Below are 20,855 nucleotides of genomic sequence, written 5' to 3'. Positions count from 1 at the left end.
GGAAAGACATTTCCATGATTTAATGTTAAAAGAAACATTGCTAGTTCGGCCTACACAATCCTCTCTCCCCACCTGGGCCTCTGCACGTTTCAGGATATCACCCCCTAACATTGGCAACATTTTCGTTCATTAGGCCTACATTATTATAGCAAAAAAAACATTCTCTAACTAAACACTTCTATGTCGTGTACATGGATACAATAATGAATTTATAAACATGCATTTAAATGTCTCAATGCCTATTCGAGCATCCTTTAACTGATTTAGTATTACACTACATACACATTTCTAAGTTTAACATGACATTATTATTTTTCAAAGCACTTTACGTTACAGCTATGTAAATTCTGGTACATGGGTTCATAGTTCTGTGTCATATTCAACATGATTATAATCCTCTATATATGCGGGTGCTGATTACTCGTGAATATGGTGCACCCTTAAAATTTCTAACACAGTTTTGCGCTCTCTCAGTCCCCCCTTTGATGACCTGTGGCATCACTTCCACCCCACATTCCTTAGGATAGGGACCGAGCTACACAGCACTTGTTGCGACGTTCCCTCACCTGAGCATTTCTAATGCCCTTAGACTTCGATATTGATTGTCCTGCAAATTCTCCATTCTCTGCTCTTGTACCCTCATCGATCTTGCCAGTCTATTTGACCTATACCATTTGTACACTCTCAGCAAACCCCACAATCCAATCACGCATGACACTATGATGATAAGGGTTTCCAGTACGTGTCCAAGAAAACTCCTTCCCAGGTTTGCAAACCAATTTCCAACACTTCCAAATCCCTTGCCAACCTTTTCCCATGTATTCTCTTGCTTCAAATCGTTAATTTCATAGTGAATTGCAGTAATGTTGCGTATATATTTCTTCAGATCCTTGGAATTGTCTGGAATATATGTGCAACATTCCTGAACCTTTAAAAGTTTACAGACTCCGCCCTCTTTCGCTAAAAGAACGTCTAAGGCAAGACGGTTCTGTAAATCGACAACATCTCGCCATGGATCAACACCAGTGACATTGATAGCTCATCCACCACTGTTGCTAATCTCCGTATCTTTACGTCGTTTAAAATCACTCCCAACATTGGTATCGCAGCTCCAAACACATCTCCCACTATTGCACCAGCACTTTCTCCTCTCTTTACCCTTGTTAATTTTCCCCCCTCCACCTGAGCAAAATCCTCAGTGTGATATATCTTAGGGAAAATAATCGCCAGGTAACATGTCCCATACCACTTATCCGGCAACCTCACGTACGCATTTTTCCCACAGACAAAGTACACCGTAGGGATCACTTGCACCACGCTCTTCAGGAAATCCTTGGTGTAATATTCTAACATGAAAGTGTGTTCACAAGTTGTCTCGCCCACATACACGTTTTCGTAGTACGTCTTTGGCCTATGCAAATACAACTTCCCCTTCTGCACCACATCCAATGCTATCGGACCATAGCCTCCCTTTGACTTATGTCCAAGCTCCCCATCCGTCCAATCTACTTTGCCCTGACCTGACGTCTGTAACTGCTTTTGTTTTTGATATCTATCTTCAACCTGCTCCACGAACTTCTTCTCTACCTCTGTCAATGAGCAGGTCAAGTTGTGTCGGTGTGCGTATGAGGTGTCTATTGCTCGTGTTGGAATGAAAAAGTACCTAAGTCTATCCTCCGATTTATAATAATCCCATTTGTTCAGATGCTTGTAATTTGGGACTTCCGGTAACACAGCATCATAATTTGAAAAGAAATATTCAAAATGAGTCCGCCCATAAAATATGCTAAGCAGCAAACTACATGAAATTCCATACGTCAATGGCAGATGATGGTATCTAATACCCTCGTCTACTGAAGCTGGCAATTGCATACACACATAACAATCTTTCACATCCATCGCATCAATGTACTCATACAACAACTTAGCATACGCATTCTTCCCAAAGTTTCCTTTGGACAAATCAGCATGTAATCTACGGCTTTCTTCTGCTATCAAAGCTTTCTCGGCTCCTATGTTTACCTCTTTCTGGCTAGGAGTGGTAGGTGTAGGTGTTCCCTCGACCCCCGCTTCCTGCCCTTGTGGTGCTAAATAAGAAACTAAAACTACTAAAATTATAAAGAAAATCACTACCCCTATAAGTGTACCTATAATATATTTTGACCTACGAGTCGGGTTCCCAGCCTCCATGGTCTCAGACAGTATGATTCGATTCTAGCAGCAACACAAAGTCTCAGCAACACAAAGCCTCTTGCTTGGCTTTATGAATTTCTCGAACCACACCTAGAAGCAGAGATTCCCTTTCAGATCTTCATCTTCCATTTTGTATTCAGGTGACCCTAACCCTTCTCCGTCTTCTAAGGGATGTCCCTAAATTTCTTCTTCTTCCACTCGGCTCTAAGTAACTTTAGCAGCTATTTACAAAGTCTTTACTGCGCATCAATAATAAGATTTTCTCCAAGTGCACAGAGTACGTAATCCAAGAGTTCCATTTTTTTTTTTTAAATATATTTTTATTGCAGGAATTAGCCAAGAGTACATATCGGACTAGCAACACAAGTACAATCAGAGATATCGAGCACATCAAACCCCCACTTAGAAAACGATATGTGTAAACAGCCATTTAGCCCACAACCCGAGGGTCGGGCGGCAAACACCAGAGGGGATCTGAAAGAAGGTTGAAGCCGGTCCGGATGATCCAATGATCTTCATCTGCTTTTCTAGATCAACCTACAAAAAAAAGAGCAGAAGAAACCCCCCCCCCAACAGCCCAATGATTCAACTAGTTCCCAACCCAACCATCAGTGTGTGTTGTAGTGCGTGTAGGAAGGCCTGTGGGAAAACCCCAGATGATTCTGTAGTAATCCGTAGTGTGATTGATTATCGGGACTCGGGATGTGCCGCATCTTCATTCTCGGAATCGCTGGAAGCGCAATAATCTCTAAGGGCCTGCACTAACGTCTCCCATTCTAGTGCTGATTCCTGCGCTCTCTCGTTATGCTGCCGCCTAGCCAATTGGTATCGCAGAGTGCTCTCCCCCGCCGCCCATTTCAAAAGTTCGTTGTGCCACCTAGCCCCTGTCGGACCAACTCTTGCCTTCCAATTCCTGGTCACCTCCCGCTTAGCAAGGAGAAGCCCCAAGTCAATAAATTTACTTGAAATTGTATTTTTGGGGTTGTGCGGGAACCAATGTAGGAGCCCCACCGCCGCGTCGACCGATAAGGACCTCCCCGTTACCCTATTCAGAGTGTCCCCCACTCCAAGCCAATAGGAGGACAGCGCCGGGCAAGACCACAGCATATGAAGGAGGTCCGCCTCAGGGGCCTGGCATCTGGGGCCCAGCATCTGGGACACTCTGCAGAATCCGCGGCGAAATACTGCTGGATCTTCACCGGGGTCAAATAGGCCCTGTGGAGTATGTAGAAGTGGACCGGTTGGAAGCGGGCATGGCGTGTGCCCTTCCAGGCCCGACGCATGAGCTGTGACCAGGTCGTCTCCGGGATCTCCTTCCCTATGTCTGCCTCCCAGCGGGTCCGTAAAGTGGCGAGGGGGGTCAACCCATCGTTAGCCAATCTGCTATACAGGCACGTGACCGTCTTGACCGTCCCCGCGGACATCATAACATACTGGCACACCGGGGACGTAGGCGGCTCCTCCAGTCCACTTTTCCAGTGCGCCTGAATCGCTCGGACCAAAGCCGTGTGTAAAAGGAAATCGCCTCGGGGGACGTCAAAGCGGACTATGATCTCCTGGAAGGGCAATAGCGCCCGTCCTCATAAAGGTCCCCCACTAACTGCAATCCCGCGTCCTCCCAGTGTCCCAGGCGTGACCAATCTCCCCCGTGAGGCAGTGCCGTCAGCATCCCTAGTGGTATTTCAGGTGCATATGGAACCCTCATCTGTCCCCGGGCGTGGGCGCGATTCCAACATAATCGAACAGTCTTTTCCTCAAGCGTCAGGTCTTGCAAGGCCAGACGTTGTCGTAATGTGATGAAGGAAATAACATGCCTAGGCATCCCCATGCCCCTCCTGGTCTCCGGGCCACGAAACTCCTGCACGACCTCCTGGGTGAAGGTCTGCAATTGCGCCGCCAGGTAATATTTCTCGAAATCCGGCACCGCAAGGCCACCCTCAGATTTCGGCCTCATCAAGGTCTTGAGGGCTACTCTCCGGCGGCCCGAACCCCAAAGGAATCCCACCACCATGGATCGCAATAGCCGAAAGGTGGCCGGCGGGATCCAAATCGGTAGCGCTCGAAAGTAGTAGAGCAACCGGGGGTGGGCCACCATTTTCAACAGAGCGATCCGCCCTGCCACCGAGAGCGGCAAGGTAGCCCAAAGTCCATGCTACCTCGCAACGCGCGAGTACAGCGGGCTATATTCCCATCCAGGAGGTCAGTGGGGTCGTGGTATACATATACTCCCAGGTACTTGAAACAGTTAGGTTCCCACCTAATTTCCCCACTGATGTCAGGTCTGGGCGTTCCCCTGCGAACCGGGAACAGACAGGTCTTGGCCCAATTCACCCGAAGGCCCGAAACCTCCCCAAAAGCCGTTAGTGCCGTCGCAGCCCCATTCAAGGCAGCAAACGGGTCCTCGAGGAAGAGCAATAGGTCATCAGCATAAAGCGAGACATGATGTGGGCCAGACGGTGTCCGCAAGCCGTTAAAGGAGGCCCCGGATCAGAGCAACAGTACCAGTGGCTCCACCGCTAGCGCGAAGAGCAGCAGGGACAGTGAACAACCCTGCCTCGGGCCTCTCTCCATCGGATATTGTGGGGAAATCAGCGGGCCTGCCCTCACCCTGGCCGACGCCGAGGCATACAATACCGTGGTCCACCTGACAAAGCACTCCCCCAGACCGGACCGCAGCAGTACTCTGCGCAGGTAGTCCCATTCCAGACTATCAAAGGCCTTTTCCAAATCCACTGAAAGAACCACCGGGCACGGGGCGTCTACGTGCGGTTCCCCCAGCAAGCGAAACAGCCTACGAATATTCATGGTTGTGTTTCGCTTAGGAATGAATCCAGCCTGGTCCTCGTGTACTAAAGAGCGCATGTGCCCCAGCAGCCTCGATGCCAATATGCTGCTCAGGATCTTATAATCGACCGTCAGCATCGATAATGGTCGGTAGGACGCCGGGTCGGTCGATTCTCTTCCAGGTTTGAGGAGGGGAACCACTAAGGCCTCACACATCGAGCCGGGGAGGCGACCCAATCGCTTCGCCTCTCTGTAGACTATTAACAGCCGAGGCGCCAAGAGGTCAGCGTAGGCGGAGTAGAATTCAACCGGGAGGCCATCCAGGCCCGGGGTCTTATTCCTCGCCATCCCTTTAATGGCGCTACGAATTTCACCCAATTCGATATCGGAGCCCAGAGCCTTCGCCATTTCCGGCTCCAGCGTTGGCAACTCTAGGGGTTGCAGATACTCATCAATCAGGGCGGGGTCCCTGGCCGAGGGACTGCGGTACAGTTGCTCATAGTAGCGCAGGTAGCAGCCCAAAATCTCCGGCTGGGTGTGCACCTCAGACCCCTCCGACGTACGCATGGACGTCGTCAGCGAGGTCCGGCGCGTAGGATTGGCTAGCCACGCTAACAGCGCGCCCGACCTGTCCCCCTCCGTGAGCGACCTAGTAGTGTAGGCCTTATAATCGAAGCAGCGCAGCCGTTCGACTTCCGCCGCCACAGTCTCTCTCGCCGCTGCCGTACGCTCCTGGAGTTCAGGATGACCGGGGCGGCGAAGCTCCATGTCGCGGAGCTTCCAATCTGCCGCGGCCAAGTCATCAAGGATGACCCGCCGCATGCCCACTTTTTTAGAAATGCAGTAGCCCCTGATCACAACCTTAAAGGCGTCCCACTCTAACGCCCTCGACCCCGCAGTACCCCCATTGGACGTAAAATACTCCGAGATTTTGTCTTCCAGGTCCGCCTTAAAGACTATGTCCTCCAAGATCTCCGGTCGCATTTTCCAGGTGGGCCCATTAGGAACCCCGGGAAACCAACGGAGGTCCACCAGGAGGGGGTTGTGGTCCGAGAGGGTCCTGGTCAAATATTCAGAGCGGACCGCTGCGGATATCAACTCCGCCGATCCCAGAAACCCATCTAATCGCACGTGCAACTCATGTAGGCCAGAGAAATAGGAGTAATCTCTAGAGTCTGGGTGTTGTGCCCTCCAGATGTCCGTGAGCCCCCAGTGCGTCTGCCATTCCTTCCTCCCTTTAGACACCCGGCGGACTGGGGAGTCTGGGAGGGGGGGGTGCGAGCGGTCGGCCTCTACGTCCACTACCGAGTTAAAATCACCGCCAAGTAAGAGGGTTCCCGAAAGAAAGTGGGCCAACGAACCTGATAACCTGGAGAGGAAGGCAAGCTGGTCCACATTAGGTGCATAAATGCAGCAAATGTTTAAGTCCCTACCCCCAAGTGTGCCTGAGAGAGCCACGTAGCGACCCTCCGGATCTACCACAGATTTCGCAACCTGAAAGGGAACCCCAGCCCTGATCCATATTAGCGCCCCCCTTGCATACGCTGAGTACGAGGTATAGAAGACCTGCCCTCTCCATCTACGCTGAAGCGCCGCCCCTTTCGCCTTGTTGAGATGAGTCTCCTGCAGCAGCGCTATCTGTACCCCTCTACGCACTAGATAAGCGTGAACTTTGTGCCTCCTGGACATAGTGTGAAGCCCCCGCACATTCCAAGTGATGCATTTCACATTAGCAATATCAACCATTATCCCATAGTGTCCGTTCCGGGCTTCCCAACCAAGGCTCCAACAAAGGGCAAGCAACAGTCAAGTCAACACTGATGGCGGCCATTTTCCCCAACAAAAACACAACACCCGTCTGAAACAAACCCCCTCCCACCCTCCCCAGAACAGGACCCAAATAGTTCCATCTAGTTCCCATCCAAACCATGTCCCCAACAACCCCACAATCCCCGACTAATCCTGCGGTCGCCACCGCAGGAAAGCCTTAAGGGCTAGGTGCGGGCTGGGTGCCAGTGATGGGCCCTCGATTCTCGGGCTGCCGAGACTAGGATGAGCCCAAAACAAAAAGCTACCGCTCGAGCTGGGCACCCTCCCTCCTCCACCGGATCCCGCAATTAATCGCCTCCCCTACCACACCCGCCTAAAACCCCCACCCAAATGGAAGTAGCTCACCCAGTCATCCCTGTCCGTCCAGCATGCCCTCAGCCGAGTCTGGAGTAACCACTGGCAAGTGGACACTATCAGTCTCTGATTCCTCCGTGTCTGTCTGCGCCCCATCGCCTCCGGGTTCCAGTTCCTCCACAATGGGCCACTTTGCGATCCAGACAGTGTAGACACCATCTCCAGCACTCCTCGCCGCTCCGCCATTGTCTCCACAGTCGAAGGCCTGCCTGGCTTGCCACGTCGGCTGCGAAGCCTTTTGGAACGACGTTGCTGCCCAGGTTCCACGGCCAGCTGAGACGACGAGCCGAAGCCATCCTTGCCGGCCCTATAAAGTTCTAGCCAATTGCAGACTTCCTCCGGGGAATCGAAGAACTGGGTTTTGTCGTCCATGATAATGCGGAACCTTGCAGGGAACAGGAGCGAATATTGGATGCCCTCGCTCCGGAGCTTGCGCTTGATCGCCAGGAAAGAAGCCCGTTTGCGCTGGGTCTCATATGTGTAATCCGGGAAAATGTTCACCTGGCTATTCTCCACCTGATAAGGGCCGTTATGCCTGGCGGCATTGAGGATGAGGTCTCTGTCCCGAAAGTGCAGCAAACGCGCCACCACCGGTCGCGGGGCGCGGCCCTGTTGCGGCGGCCTCGCCGTCACCCTGTGCGCCTGTTCCAGGGTGTAGAAGGAGGACAGACCCTCCGGAGCTACTTTGTCCCGGAGCCATGCTTCTAAGTAGGCCACCATGTCGCCATCTTCGATCTTTTCCGGCAGGCCCACCACCCGAATATTGTTCCGCCTATTACGCCCTTCGGCATCCTCCGCCCGTCTCTCCAGGGCCTCGATCCAGGACAGGGCATCCTTCATTGTCGCGGCCAGAGTCTTCTGTGCCGGTTCCAGGACCTTCACTGAATCCTCTATCTCCTTAACCCTGTCAGATAGCTTGCCGTGGTCTGCCCTAAGGAGGCCCAGGCTCGTCGCTACCTGGGCGATGTCTTGCTGTAGGGCTGAGCGCGTGGTTGCGATCGCTTCCAGAACCCGGTCAAATTGTTGTTGCAGGTGGGACCACCAGAGCTCTCCGGGTCACCTCGATCATCTTTATCCAGTGCCTCCGTATCTGAGGCAGCCGGGGTGGTCCCTTTGGGCCCCCTTGGTTTCCCCATGGCGGTTGAGTCCCGCAGAGGAAAGTTCGTCAGAGGCACCACCAAGTGTGGACGTCGACTATGGCGCTCCTGGCATGCAGTCGTTGTACTGAGGGCCGTCGAGTATCGTCGCCAGGGTCCACTACTCCTCCGAGCCTTCGGGCCGTTCCACCGTCGTGTTGCCGGAAGCCAACGAGAGGGAGGCGGGGATGATCGGCGCCAGGCCGGGCAGGTCCGCCTGTTCGATGTGGATCTGGAACGAGAATCACCAGTGCCACCGGAAACTCTGTGGCGCCAGGTCGCTGTGCTGCCCATGAAGTGCACGGGGTTTCGGGGAGTTCAGGCACTCAGTGGGGGGCAGTCGGGTGCGGCTCGTGGGATCGTCTCCCCACACAGGGCCTCCGGTCGTCCGTGTTCAGATTTCACCAAAAATTCGACAAACAGTTCGTCTGGGGATGGCCACCGTGCTTGGACCCTTCCAAATATTCAACCAGACCAACGTGTCTCGGAGAGATAGGATGTAGAGAGGATGCGCAGAGTCCTGCTAGGCTCCCACAGGTCTAGGGTCTCAACAAAGCAATCGAGAAGGTCCGGGCGCCATCTTGGGTCCCGCTCCGCGGTCCTCTTAACTTCAGTTTTTCATCGAAACCGCCGGTTTTCAAATGTCACCGGGCGTCCCAGCAGGACCCCACTGGTCCGATCTTCGGTTTGCGGGGGCCGGGGTGCCCCGTGGACTCCAATCTGCAGGATCAAAGCGGGCTCAGTCCCGGAGCCGAGCTCTCAGGCGACCATCGCCATCGGCGTCCAAGCCACGCCCCCAATCTAAGAGTTCCATGTGAAGGACTATTGATTCATAGGCAGGTATTTCAGGGCCAAATGTAGGAAAAACCAGTCTATTTAGGATCAAGTCATTTATCTTGCTTAGGAGAGGGGGATTAGGAACAGTGATTGTCAGTAGACCTTCGATTTCCAGTCCAGGTACCAACAGTATCCCTTCCAACTTAACATAGGAGTCGTATCGGTCACAAGCACTGACCTCACCCTCCCGGATCTCAGTACACCTGGCATTTGTCAAAGGGTAGGTCCACTCCGGAGTGGCGTATCTTCGACAAGGTACTCTCACCCTCCTTGATCTCCTCAGACCTTTTTACTCTGACTCTCTGTTTTCCCCTTCCAGGTCTGATTCTTCAGATACAGGTGAAAGATCTCTTTCAGAGGTAAGCCTCACATTCAGCCTTTTCCGTCTTTCAGGCCAACTTGCCTCTGTGCTGTTCACTCCTCTGCTTCTCGTCGGCACAACTTGCTCAACACTGCCTTCAGCTCTTCCAGGATCGAGATCACCTTCACAGCAGCCTTCCTCTTCTGAGGCGGATTCTGTGTCACTGCCGTTGTGATCTCCCTCAGCTCGGTCAGATGAGTTACCAGTCTCTTCAGGCGCCCCCACAGCTTGACTTGTCCCCTCTAGTGGATCTTCCTCCACAGCTGGATCTCCTTCAACAAGAGTAGCTGTTTCTTCCAGGGGCGCTGGGACTCTTCGGGTGTGAGAAGCATGTATCCAATTTGGCAATCCACCGTACTTCACAGCAGTGTTCGTCACCAGGATGACTTGGAACGGCCCTAGCCAGTGGACGTCCAAGCAGCTCTTCCTCACGTGCTTCCATACTAGAACCCAATCTCCGGGTCATAGGTCGTGACAAAGGTCTCTAGAAGTCGGGATTTCAGCAGTCTGCACCTGAAGGGACACAGAATGGATGACGTCAGATAGTCCCTTGCAGTAGTCAAGAATCAGATCATCTGTGATATTTAGCAAGGCTGTTGAAGGGACGGACGGCAATCTCATAGCTCTTCCCATCAACACCTCATGAGGTGAGAGTCCTGTCCTCCTGTCGGGTGTACTACGCATGCTCATTAACACCAATGGTAAAGCATCTGGCCATTTCAGGGACGTGGATGAGCATACTTTCGCCATTCGAGCTTTGAGGGTTCCATTTATTTGTTCCACTGTGCCAGAAGCCTCTGGCCGATAGCTACAATGAAGTCTCTGGTCAATGTTCAGTGCAGAGCAGAGCATCTTCACAACTTCACTGTTAAAATGCGTCCCTTTGTCCGATTCCAAAGAGGTCGGGACCTCGGATCTAGGCACTAATTCCCTCAACAATAATTTGGCTACAGTGAGGGTATCGCACCTACGAGTCGGGTATGCCTCAACCCATCTGGAAAACACACGCACAATCACCAAGACATACCTGAGGCTATTACACTTCGGCATCTCAATAAAATCCAGTTGCATTCTGTTGAAAGGCCCTCCAGACCTCCCCACATGACTTAACGTGACTGGTGTCCTTTTCCCAACATTCATTTGCTGACACGTAACACACCTCTGACACACCGCTTCTGCAGCCGTTCTGAACTTGGGATTATACCAGGTCTGCCTAAACCCTCGTATCATTGCATCTCTTCCCAAATGCACCGGACCATGTATCTGTCGAGCCATCGGGCTCACTAGCTCATTTGGCAACACAGCTCTCCCATCGGCTGAAATCCACAAGCCCAGATCCCCTTTAGTACATCCAGAGGTCACCCATACTCTTTTCTCAAAGTCAGACGCTTACTCCTGCATCTTCCTCAATTCATCCCAAGTATCTGCCACTTCAGGTATCATGTCTAGCTCGGTCCCTCTATGCATTCCCTCAATAACTTGATCAGTGAATGAGTAAGCTTGTTCGGCACAGTAACGTGCAACTTCATCGGCATAGCGATTTCCCAGGGACACAAAATCAGCACCTTTGCTATGTGCTGTACATTTCACCACAGTGATTTCTGCTGGTCCCTGCAGAGCTTCCAGCAGTAAACTGACAAATTCTCCATTCCTGATAGGGGAACCTGATGATGTCATGTAACCCCTTTGAGACCACAACTGACCGAAGTCATGAACCACACCAAACCCGTATCGGCTGTCGGTGTATATGGTGACTCGAATTTTGTTGGCTGCCAAACAGGCACGCGTCAGCGCGACTATCTCAGCCACCTGAGCGGAGTGTACTCCTTCTAAGCAGGCAGCCTCAATTATCCCATGTATCGTGCAAACGGCAAAGGCCGCTCTTAACTGTCCAGCACTGTCTCTTATACATGAGCCGTCTACAAAGAGAATTTCATCAGGGTCTTCTAATGGCTCATCAACAATGTCTGGTCTAGGTTTGGTGCACAGTTCAGTCACTTCAAAGCAGTCATGGTCTTCACAATCATCTTCTAAAACATTTGGCAAGGGCATCAACGTGGCAGGGTTCAAAATCGAGCACCTCTTTAGGGTCACATTCTCCGCAGCAAGTATGACCTGCTCGTAGCGTGTGAGCCTGTTGTTAGTCAGGTGCTGCATTTTGGTCCTGGTCATTAACAGTTCTACTGAATGTGGAACGTGTACCACCAAAGGATGTCCCATCACAATACTCTCACACCTCTCAATGCTGACACCTGTTGCGGCAACGGATTTGAGACATTCGGGCAACGCTGCGGCTACTGGGTCTAAAGTAGCCGAGAAATAAGCAACTGGTCTACGGACACCTCCGTGATCTTGGGTCAAAACTGCTAACGCGCAACCTTCTCGCTCGCAGCAGAACAATGAAAACAATTTGGTGTAATCAGGCATTCCCAGAGCCGGAGCACGACATAAGTCCTCTCTCAACTCAAGGAAAGCCATCATGCAGTCTGTGTCCCATGGTACCGGATCACTCACGTCCTTGAGCGTCAGTTTCTGCAAGGGCTTCGCTTTCAGGGAGAAATTAGCAATCCCTTGGCGACAGTAACCAACCATCCCCAAGAACATTCTGACCTCTCTCTGCGTTGAGGGCACCATCATTTTCATTATTGCCTCTATTCTGTCAGGAGACACCTTCCTTATTCCCTTCTCTATTCTGTGTCCCAAATACTGTACTTCTGGAAGACAGTATTGTAGCTTGCTGGGAGATACCTTGTGACCATTTTCTGCCAGATGGTTCAGCAAAGCAATGGTGTCTATTCTACAGGCATCTTCGGTTTCTGACGCAACAAGGAGGTCGTCTATGTACTGTACAAGAACTGAGTTCTGGGGCAGTACTAGGCTTTCAAGGTTTCTTTTCAATAATTGATTAAAGATCGATGGACTCTCTGTATACCCCTGAGGGATACGACACCATGTTAGCACGCGGTTTTCCAGCTTAAAAGCGAAAAGAAATTGGCTCTCCTCATGTAGTGGTATTGAGAAGAAAGCCTGGCACAAGTCAATCACTGTGAACCACTCAGCCTGGGCTGGAATCTGAAACAATATTACTGATGGATTCGGTACCACTGGACAACATGGAACAACTATGTCGTTTATCTTTCGTAAATCCTGCACAATCCTGAACTTTCCGCTAGGCTTCTGCAAACCCATAATCGGAGAGTTACATGGACTGCCTATTATTTCCTTCAGAATTCCCTGTCTAATCATTGACTCAATCACAGGTTTTATTCCCGCAATTGTTTCTGGAGTCAGCTTGTACTGGGGTGTTCTTGGAAATTCTGCATTAGGTCTTACTTGTATCTTAACTGGCTCCACACCTTTGACCAATCCAATCTCTTCTCCTGTAAAGTCCCAAACTTCCTGCCTGACTGTCTCTCTCAAATCCCAGGGGAGTTCCTCCACCGTTAGTGCAGGATATAGTTCTATACACACACGTGTGTTTGCAACTTTAAAGGCAGCATTATCAACATTCGTTTCCAGCTCCACTCCCTTAGGTGTACAATAGATGGTGCAATTTAGCTTACACAACAGATCCCTTCCCAGTAAACACACAGGACTAGAGTCACACACCACGAACTAGTGATTGTCCCAAAAATTTCCTATCTTCACTGGGACTGGCTCAGTCAGTGGGTTTGTCATTCTTCTATTTGCAACCCCTACAACCTAGATAGTTTGTCCGGAAAGGGGCCAGTTAGGAACCACTGCAGATCGTATAGTAGAACAAGTAGCGCCCGTATCTACCAGAAAGGTAGTGGGGTGTCCGGCTACATCAGCTTCTACAAAGGGTCCTCTCTGATCTATCTCCAGCACTGCTCCTAAGGTACAATCTTCCCCTTCACTCAGGCACCTTCCTGTCACTGGGTTGCAGGGATAGTACTCATCTCCGTCTACTAGGAGAGGCATCTGTTGGTATATTTTGTTCCCTGCTCCAATCTTCGGTGGCTGGGGAACGGGAGCTCTAGGAGCGGAAGTCCCCCCTTTTGCCACCTTGAGCTTGACTATTGTTGATCTTGGAGCTTGGGGAAACTGACTCTCCTCTTCCTCCTCCTGTACCTGATTTTCTGGGTTATGGGGACACTCGCGCTTCCAGTGCCCGATCTCGTGACACTGATGAAACCTAGTAGTTTTCTTCAGAGTCGCCAGGTCTACCCTTGGCCTTGGACCATCCTCACTGTTCATTTTCTGTCCGCACGGTCTTCTCCCCAATGTTCCACTTCCAGACTGACCCTGTCCTCCCGGTTGCATCTGGACTAACATTAGGCCCGGGCGTAGTGGGCGTAGTGGGGCTCCGCGGAGCTACGCGGAGTGGGCGAGAAGCTACGCCCACTCCCGCACTCCGCGTTGCCCTACTACGCACCTCCCTCCCGCTCTCCTCTACATACATTATTTAAGCAAAATACCCTTAATAAAGCAAGTTTAAAGCACTTACCGTGTCCGGGACTCGTCCGGGGCTCCCTCTAAGAATCGCGTCGTCATGGATACCGATGCGAATGCGCGGTCGGCCGTGCATGCGCATTTCTCCCGAGAAAAGCGCATGTGTGGGCGGCCGCGCATGCGCATTGGTATCTATGAAGGGAAGCTATTCCAAGAGGGAGCCCCGGACGAGCCCCGGACACGGTAACTGCTTTAAACTTGTTTTATTATTTAGTTCATATGGTTCGTAGAGTTCTATTCTCTCCAGGGGTATTGTACCTTCTACTATTTCCTCCACTTCTGATTTAAGTCTTAGCACATCTATTCTCCTTGCCTTTATCGCTGCCCTTAATGTGCCTTGACTAGAGGTTTCACTCGAGTCTCTCCCCTTACATTCCTGACTCACTCGTCTGTCTTCCTCGGGTGTGTTATGAGGAACACTTCCTTGCTCCCATCTTTCACAGTCCCAGTCTTGTCTTCTATCTGTAGATGCGGGGGGGGACGCTTCCCTATGTCCCTCCCCCCTACGATCCCATTCCTGTCTGCATTCATTAGACGTACAGTGAGACATCCCCCTGTTCTCCTGACTTTCAGTGCCATTACCATCCCTAGACCTGTCGCTCTGAGTATCCGCGATCGTTTCCCAAGTTCGCAGATCTGGTCTTAGTTCTCTGATTGGTCTTGGCCGTGGCCCTCTCAGGTCCATCGGTCCTCTTAGACCCCCCTGTTCTCTGGATGAGTCTGCCGATGCTGCCAAAGGGGTGCTCCTTTCTACAGGTCTGGACCAGTGGTTCCACTCGTTCGCCACATTACTTCTGTCTTCGCTTACATTCCTTTCTCTATCTATTTGTGGCAGACTTTCGTTTTGTGGCTGTTCTGGATTGTACACTGACACTATGGGACCTATGGTGACAGGTACCGTAAGAGCATCCGGTAGTCTCTGAGCATTGGCCCCCTCTTCACAGTGTACCTGCTGTACTGTGAATCTCCCTACTACTCTCGCTTCAGGGGTCCGTTGAGGTACACCCTCACCTTCCGTCGAGCCGGACCTGTCCCTCTCTGGGCCCAAGTTGCTCTCTCTAAGTATTCCACTGTCTACTACAGATGTCTCTCTCCCTGTTGGTGGTGTTGGCCTCTCTTCTACTTCTGGATTATATGGAGGTGGTCTCTCCGACAGCAGTCTCTCTATCAAGCTGTCGTCCGTTTCGCTGTCATCCTCCTCTGTACTCTTTTTCTGCGCCTCCCTTTCATTGACCAACAGTGGGTACAACCTGTCTCCCTCTATGGTCTGCACTCTCCACCTCTTAGCCAGTGCATCCCACCTTGCGTCCTGTACCGCCCTGACTGATCTGTTCACTCTTTCCTGTCTCCTATCCCTGTTCTTCTCGTGGGCTGCCCTGATCCATGCATTCAATGCTTCGAACTGTGTTGGCCTAGGCAAAGGTCGCAAAGAAGACATAATCGCTTTTAGCTGGTATAGCACCTCTAATCTGAATGTCCCGTACCTAGGGAAAGTCAATTCCTCATTCCCGTCAGTCATCTTACACCCGTTCTCAAGCCACAATATAGTATGTAATCCAACATTCGTAGCCATGTAATGGGCCGGCGTATCCTCGGGTGGAGCCTCTTCATCACCCCGAGGTTCTAGCCTCTTTTCTCCTGAAAAACAACTTTGCAATCCTTTTAAACTTTTCATGATGAAACCCACAACGTTTCTTTGTTTACTATGTTCGTTTTACTTCACGATGACAATCCACCAATCCCAGCGCGGCTTCACTCTAACCGTCCTATCCCAGCGCGGCTCTCCCCTGACGTCACTCACTTCCCGCTAACCGCCCAATCTCAGCGCGGCTCCATACTAGCCGTCCTATCCCAGCGCGGCTCTCCTGACGTCACTCGCCTCCGTTTCGCAGCAGTTCCCCTCCTTTCTCCGCTCATCTCTCGGTCATGCATGCGTCCCAATCATACACTTGAAATGATCACTTCCGACCAAGCAACCACTTCCTTGACTGTATGGCCACAGTCTAACTGTAATTGTTACCGACTTTGCAAATGTCCGTCCGTTTAACGACCAGACAATCGCTTCTCTGATAGGTTACATACACACGGCAACTTCCGACCAGCGTCCGTTACCCATGCATTCACACACCCGTTCCCCCTATCTCGGTCCTGCGGGCGATCAATGGTACCTCATGATCCCCTTTCAATGGTCGACAATTACTGTAGGTGTTCGATACACCCGAACCACTTAAACTCTCTTTGAGCTTAAGATTTTCACCAGTTGCGCGCGCTCACAACCTGTTCTCCTTTCACACTACAGGCACTCAACTCTGCTAGACAATACAATTCAACAACATAATACACACCGCAATCTAACACACATGACCCTTTTCATGCTCACACTCTTATGACCTGCTGCTTTCTGCCGCACCGTCACTCTCATTTTCCGTGGAACGCCATCGTCCGTCCGCTGCTCTACGGACGCACATCTCCAGATCTCTATGGGCCTTGGGGAAACCTTAACCTACTCTAGATTACCCTCACTCCAGAAAATAAACCATCCTACTCTGCTACCAACTGTAATGGTGGGATTTTTACTCTAGAATCAGAATGGTATTTCTAGAATCCCGCCACAGGTCGACTAGACCTTTTTACCTGTCATAGAGTGTAGAAGGCAATCTTTTCAACATCGTAGTATCAATTCAAACTGTTGCCATTATTCTCCCCGAAGAACCACTGACAAAAAGTCAAGTTTAAAGATTTATTATAAAGCCAAAAGTAATTGTGTATATAAACACCTCAGTAAGAGATTCAGAAGATACACAGGCACTAATACAAACATGATCCTATGGAAAAGTCTCAGTCGACTAAGAAACAACACAAGTATAATTTCCAAGACCACTAGACTAGCCAGAATCGCTATAATCTGGGTCTTGGTAGGCATCGAAGAAAAGAAGAAATACATCCAGATTAATCTGTCCCTACTCTATACTAAGTGACATCCCTACTTAGCAAGTTCCCTCCTAACAAAGGTGTCAGCAGTGGTGTCTTCCAAAGAAGCACACTCACTCCGTTCGGACTTAACTTAGGAACCCATCTCGCATGGAAAAGCTCTCTGCCTACCCAGCATCTTTCTTCACCCTCATGCGCATCTGCTCTGCTCTCCTACCGGGGTGCTGTCCCTAATACAAACCCTACAATATGGGCGACACGCCCTGAGGTACGCCCCTCTCTGAGGTATTAACTTTCAAACAAAATTAATTACGACATCTTCATCTTTGTTCGTTGAAAAACGTCCTTGAAGTTCTTCCCTAAATTCCGCAGCCACTCCTCCATGTCTGGGACTACCATCCTAATGCTCATACACAATGGGCCCTTCTCCATTATCTCTAGTTAACTTTGCACCTGCAAAGGAACGCACATAAATCGGTTCACAGATCCATGCTACTTGCAATTAATTTTCTATAGCAACCTTCTAGGAAAGACATTTCCATGATTTAATGTTAAAAGAAACATTCCTAGTTCGGCCTACACAATCCTCTCTACCCACCTGGGCCTCTGCACGTTTCAGGTTATCACCCCCTAACATTGGCAACATTTTCGTTCATTAGGCCAACATCATTATAGCAAAAAGAACACATTCTCTAACTAAATACTTCTATGTCGTGTACATGGATACAATAATGAATTTCTAAACATGCATTTAAATGTCTCAATGCCTATTCAAGCATCCTTTAACTGATTTAGTATTACACTACAAACACATTTCTAAGTTTAACATGACATTATTATTTTTCAAAGCACTTTACATTACAGCTATGTAAATTCTGGTACATGGGTTCATAGTTCTGTGTCATATTCAACATGATTCTAATGCTCTATATATATGCGGGTGCTGATTACTCGTGAATATGGTGCACCCCTAAAATTTCTAACACAGTTTTGCGCTCTCTCACAACATATACATTTTACTGCAATGACGCTCAAATTCTTAGTGGCTCATCGTCCCCAACCCACTAAGCACTGAAAATACACAAAAATACAGAAGGAGCGTTAAAGTATTTGCAACAAATTATTTAGCTCATAGTTCAAGCGTATATATAGACAGTAAATCTCAAAGAAAATCCTCCAATCGAATGATGTGTGGTTCGTTTTCTTTAGTCGATAATTTGTCAAAGTCAGCCAACTCCTTACAAATTCAATACAGTTAACAGCCGACGCGTTTCGTCCCGTTCCAGGACATCATCAGGGCTCCTGCTAAATCAAATCCATAGTATAGTGTTTGTAATGGAATCCTTCTTTTAGTGGTGAAAATGCTGGGTCCCCCGTGTAAACCCTTCCTTGGTCAGTGATCAATCTTTCCAACCCCAAGATAGTCTCTTAGTTCCAAGTAATCTTGGATAATCGCTACTTTTGCTGTTCCACTTTCTCAATAAGTGAACATTATCTTTTCCAATCCAAAAAATGTGTCTCTCTGCTCCAAACAATCCTCCCTATTGACCAGTTCTGCTACTCAACTACATCATATTCTTACTTCATTCTAATCAATCACCTTTATTCAGCAATCCGTACTCTATTCCATTTGCTCCCCAGTAATGAAAGCTGTCCTCATGAACCAAATGCTTATCACGTTCTCCAACCACTGACCCCACTCAATATGTCAACGGTGCAATCCAAAATGTACCCACTCCTCCCTATCACGCTTTAGAGGGTCACTGGAGACGTGGAAGGAGGGAGCCGGGATTTTACCTCATTTGCAGCATCAGTTTGGTAGACTGTCAAACCGTGCAGTTTTGAACTTCAAGTTTTCATTCTTTAACATACTGATCTATGTTAAAATCTGATGGTGTGAACCAATAGCTCTATTTTATGATTATGTACTGGTATGGTAAATTTCTTACATTTGTCTTTTCAATGACACACATTGAAACAAAACTTTGTTCAACATATGAGCTAATTAAAAGATCATTGTCTGTGACACTTAAGTCTATCAGGGGGCTCTTCCAACTTGGATAAAGCTGGGAGTGTAAAGGGAATCACCCTTCAGCATCATTACTATTAGTATTACTATTATTGGTGGCAGAAGTATTGTTATTAGCTAACTGATGAGTAGTAGAGCTTTTGTTCACACCCAGCTACGTCCTGCAAGGTGCTTCATAATACAGGAACACACAACAGATGCAATGGGAGGAGAAGTGTGTGAAGCCATAACATCAGGTTGGGGCTACTTCACCTGCTCCCAAAAATTGTCAGGGCTTTATTTTCTGAAGACAGGTAAAGGGAGCACCCTTTAGCCATGTGTCCTAAGAAGAGCCTCGAAGAGCTCTACGCCAAGCATTACCTTCAACCGCCCGATCTCCACTTGAAACACATTGAAATCGAATGGCACTGGACCTCCATCTTAAATTTGTTTCATTTATGTAGACAGGGAGACATTAATGAAGTTAATCTTAGCCAGTGCAGCCACGTGTCATTCTTGCTTGGCTCAGTATATTAAACTCAGCCTGAGTGTAAACCTGACCCAGTTGAGTTCTCTTTTTGCAGGCATAATGTGCACTTATGGTCTGATTCTAAGCATAAGTGGGGCTGCCGCCTTCTAACTCTCTGCAACATAACTATGAACATGTTATTCTGACTTATTAAACCTCTGTGATTTTGCCAACTGTCCTGTATAGTTGGTATTGTCTTGGCAAATCTAGGGTCCAGATAAAGGTGTGGTGAAATGCTACCTTAAGCTCTAACACCATCCCCAAATTCCAATGTGTTTTTGGAATGGCAGAGAAACCAAAAATGGTTATTCATGTGTTTTTTTTTTTACACTAACTAATGCCTATTAGTACATCATTCATGTGCATTGTTGCAAGTCAGGGATGAATGACACCTGCACTGGTGGTTAAAATGGCTTCTCTGTCCTCCATTTGCTAAGCCTCCAGTTGCATGTTGCCCTCCAATTTGGCCATGGCATACACGTTTAATTCCCTTTTCATTGGACACTATCTAAGTAACTCGTTGTTGCATATTGCCTTCAGCAAACTAGTCTTTAGAGACGTAAACTCTTTCCTCTGGGGAGGTAGCTCTTTTTTGCTCATGGCCAGCTGAAAGATAGAACTGTTATACCTTTCTGAAAGTGGACCCTTTGAAAAATCACAGAAAGGATCTCTTGGCTTCATTGCCCAATGCTTTGCTACTCAGAATGCAGTTTTACTTTTCGTCACTATTCCAAGAAAAGTAAACCCACTAAGAGCAAAGCCCTCAAAGAGTCACAGTGCATAAGGCCCTTGAGGCCGGCTGGTAAACATGTTGAGAGCCACTTCACGTTTTTAGGTCGAGCATCAGCGCGCATGCACTGTCAGCTAGACCAGTTGTAATTACTAAAAGGACAGTGATTCCGCCTGCTACTTACTATAGGTTGGCTCCAGCGTCATTCATCTTCCCTGCTTCTGAATTGGTTCAGGCACCCAAAATGTAATTTCCGTTTATAACTGATAAGCACCGCTCAATTACAGATTAATTTGACTTGATTAGTGCTCCTCCGCTGATGCAGGTACTATGTATTCCATCCCCGGTTGCCTTTTATCTGTCTGCCCCTTCTGCCCCATCACTAGTTTTCTCCTGGCGGTTTCAGTAATTGCTTTTACCTTTTATGCATACTCCATTGTATTTTTTTACTTATATATATGTGTGAGTGTGGTAGAGCTTCAATGTAATTATGAGTTTGTGAATTTCTATGACCCTCCTCCTGCCCCTTCTTATTTTGCCAAATCTTCCTCCAACATTGTAGTGAATATTACCCATTTCAATTCACTCTTACCGTAACACCTGAAGCACTACATATGTATATATCTACACGGTCTTAGCATGCAAAACAGATAGGAGTAACATAGTTACAGTTGCAGTGCAGTTCAATG

Source organism: Lissotriton vulgaris, chromosome 9, assembly GCF_964263255.1.
Source record: "Lissotriton vulgaris chromosome 9, aLisVul1.2, whole genome shotgun sequence".
Lineage (NCBI taxonomy): Eukaryota > Metazoa > Chordata > Amphibia > Caudata > Salamandridae > Lissotriton > Lissotriton vulgaris.
This window is presented reverse-complemented; position numbering follows the sequence as displayed.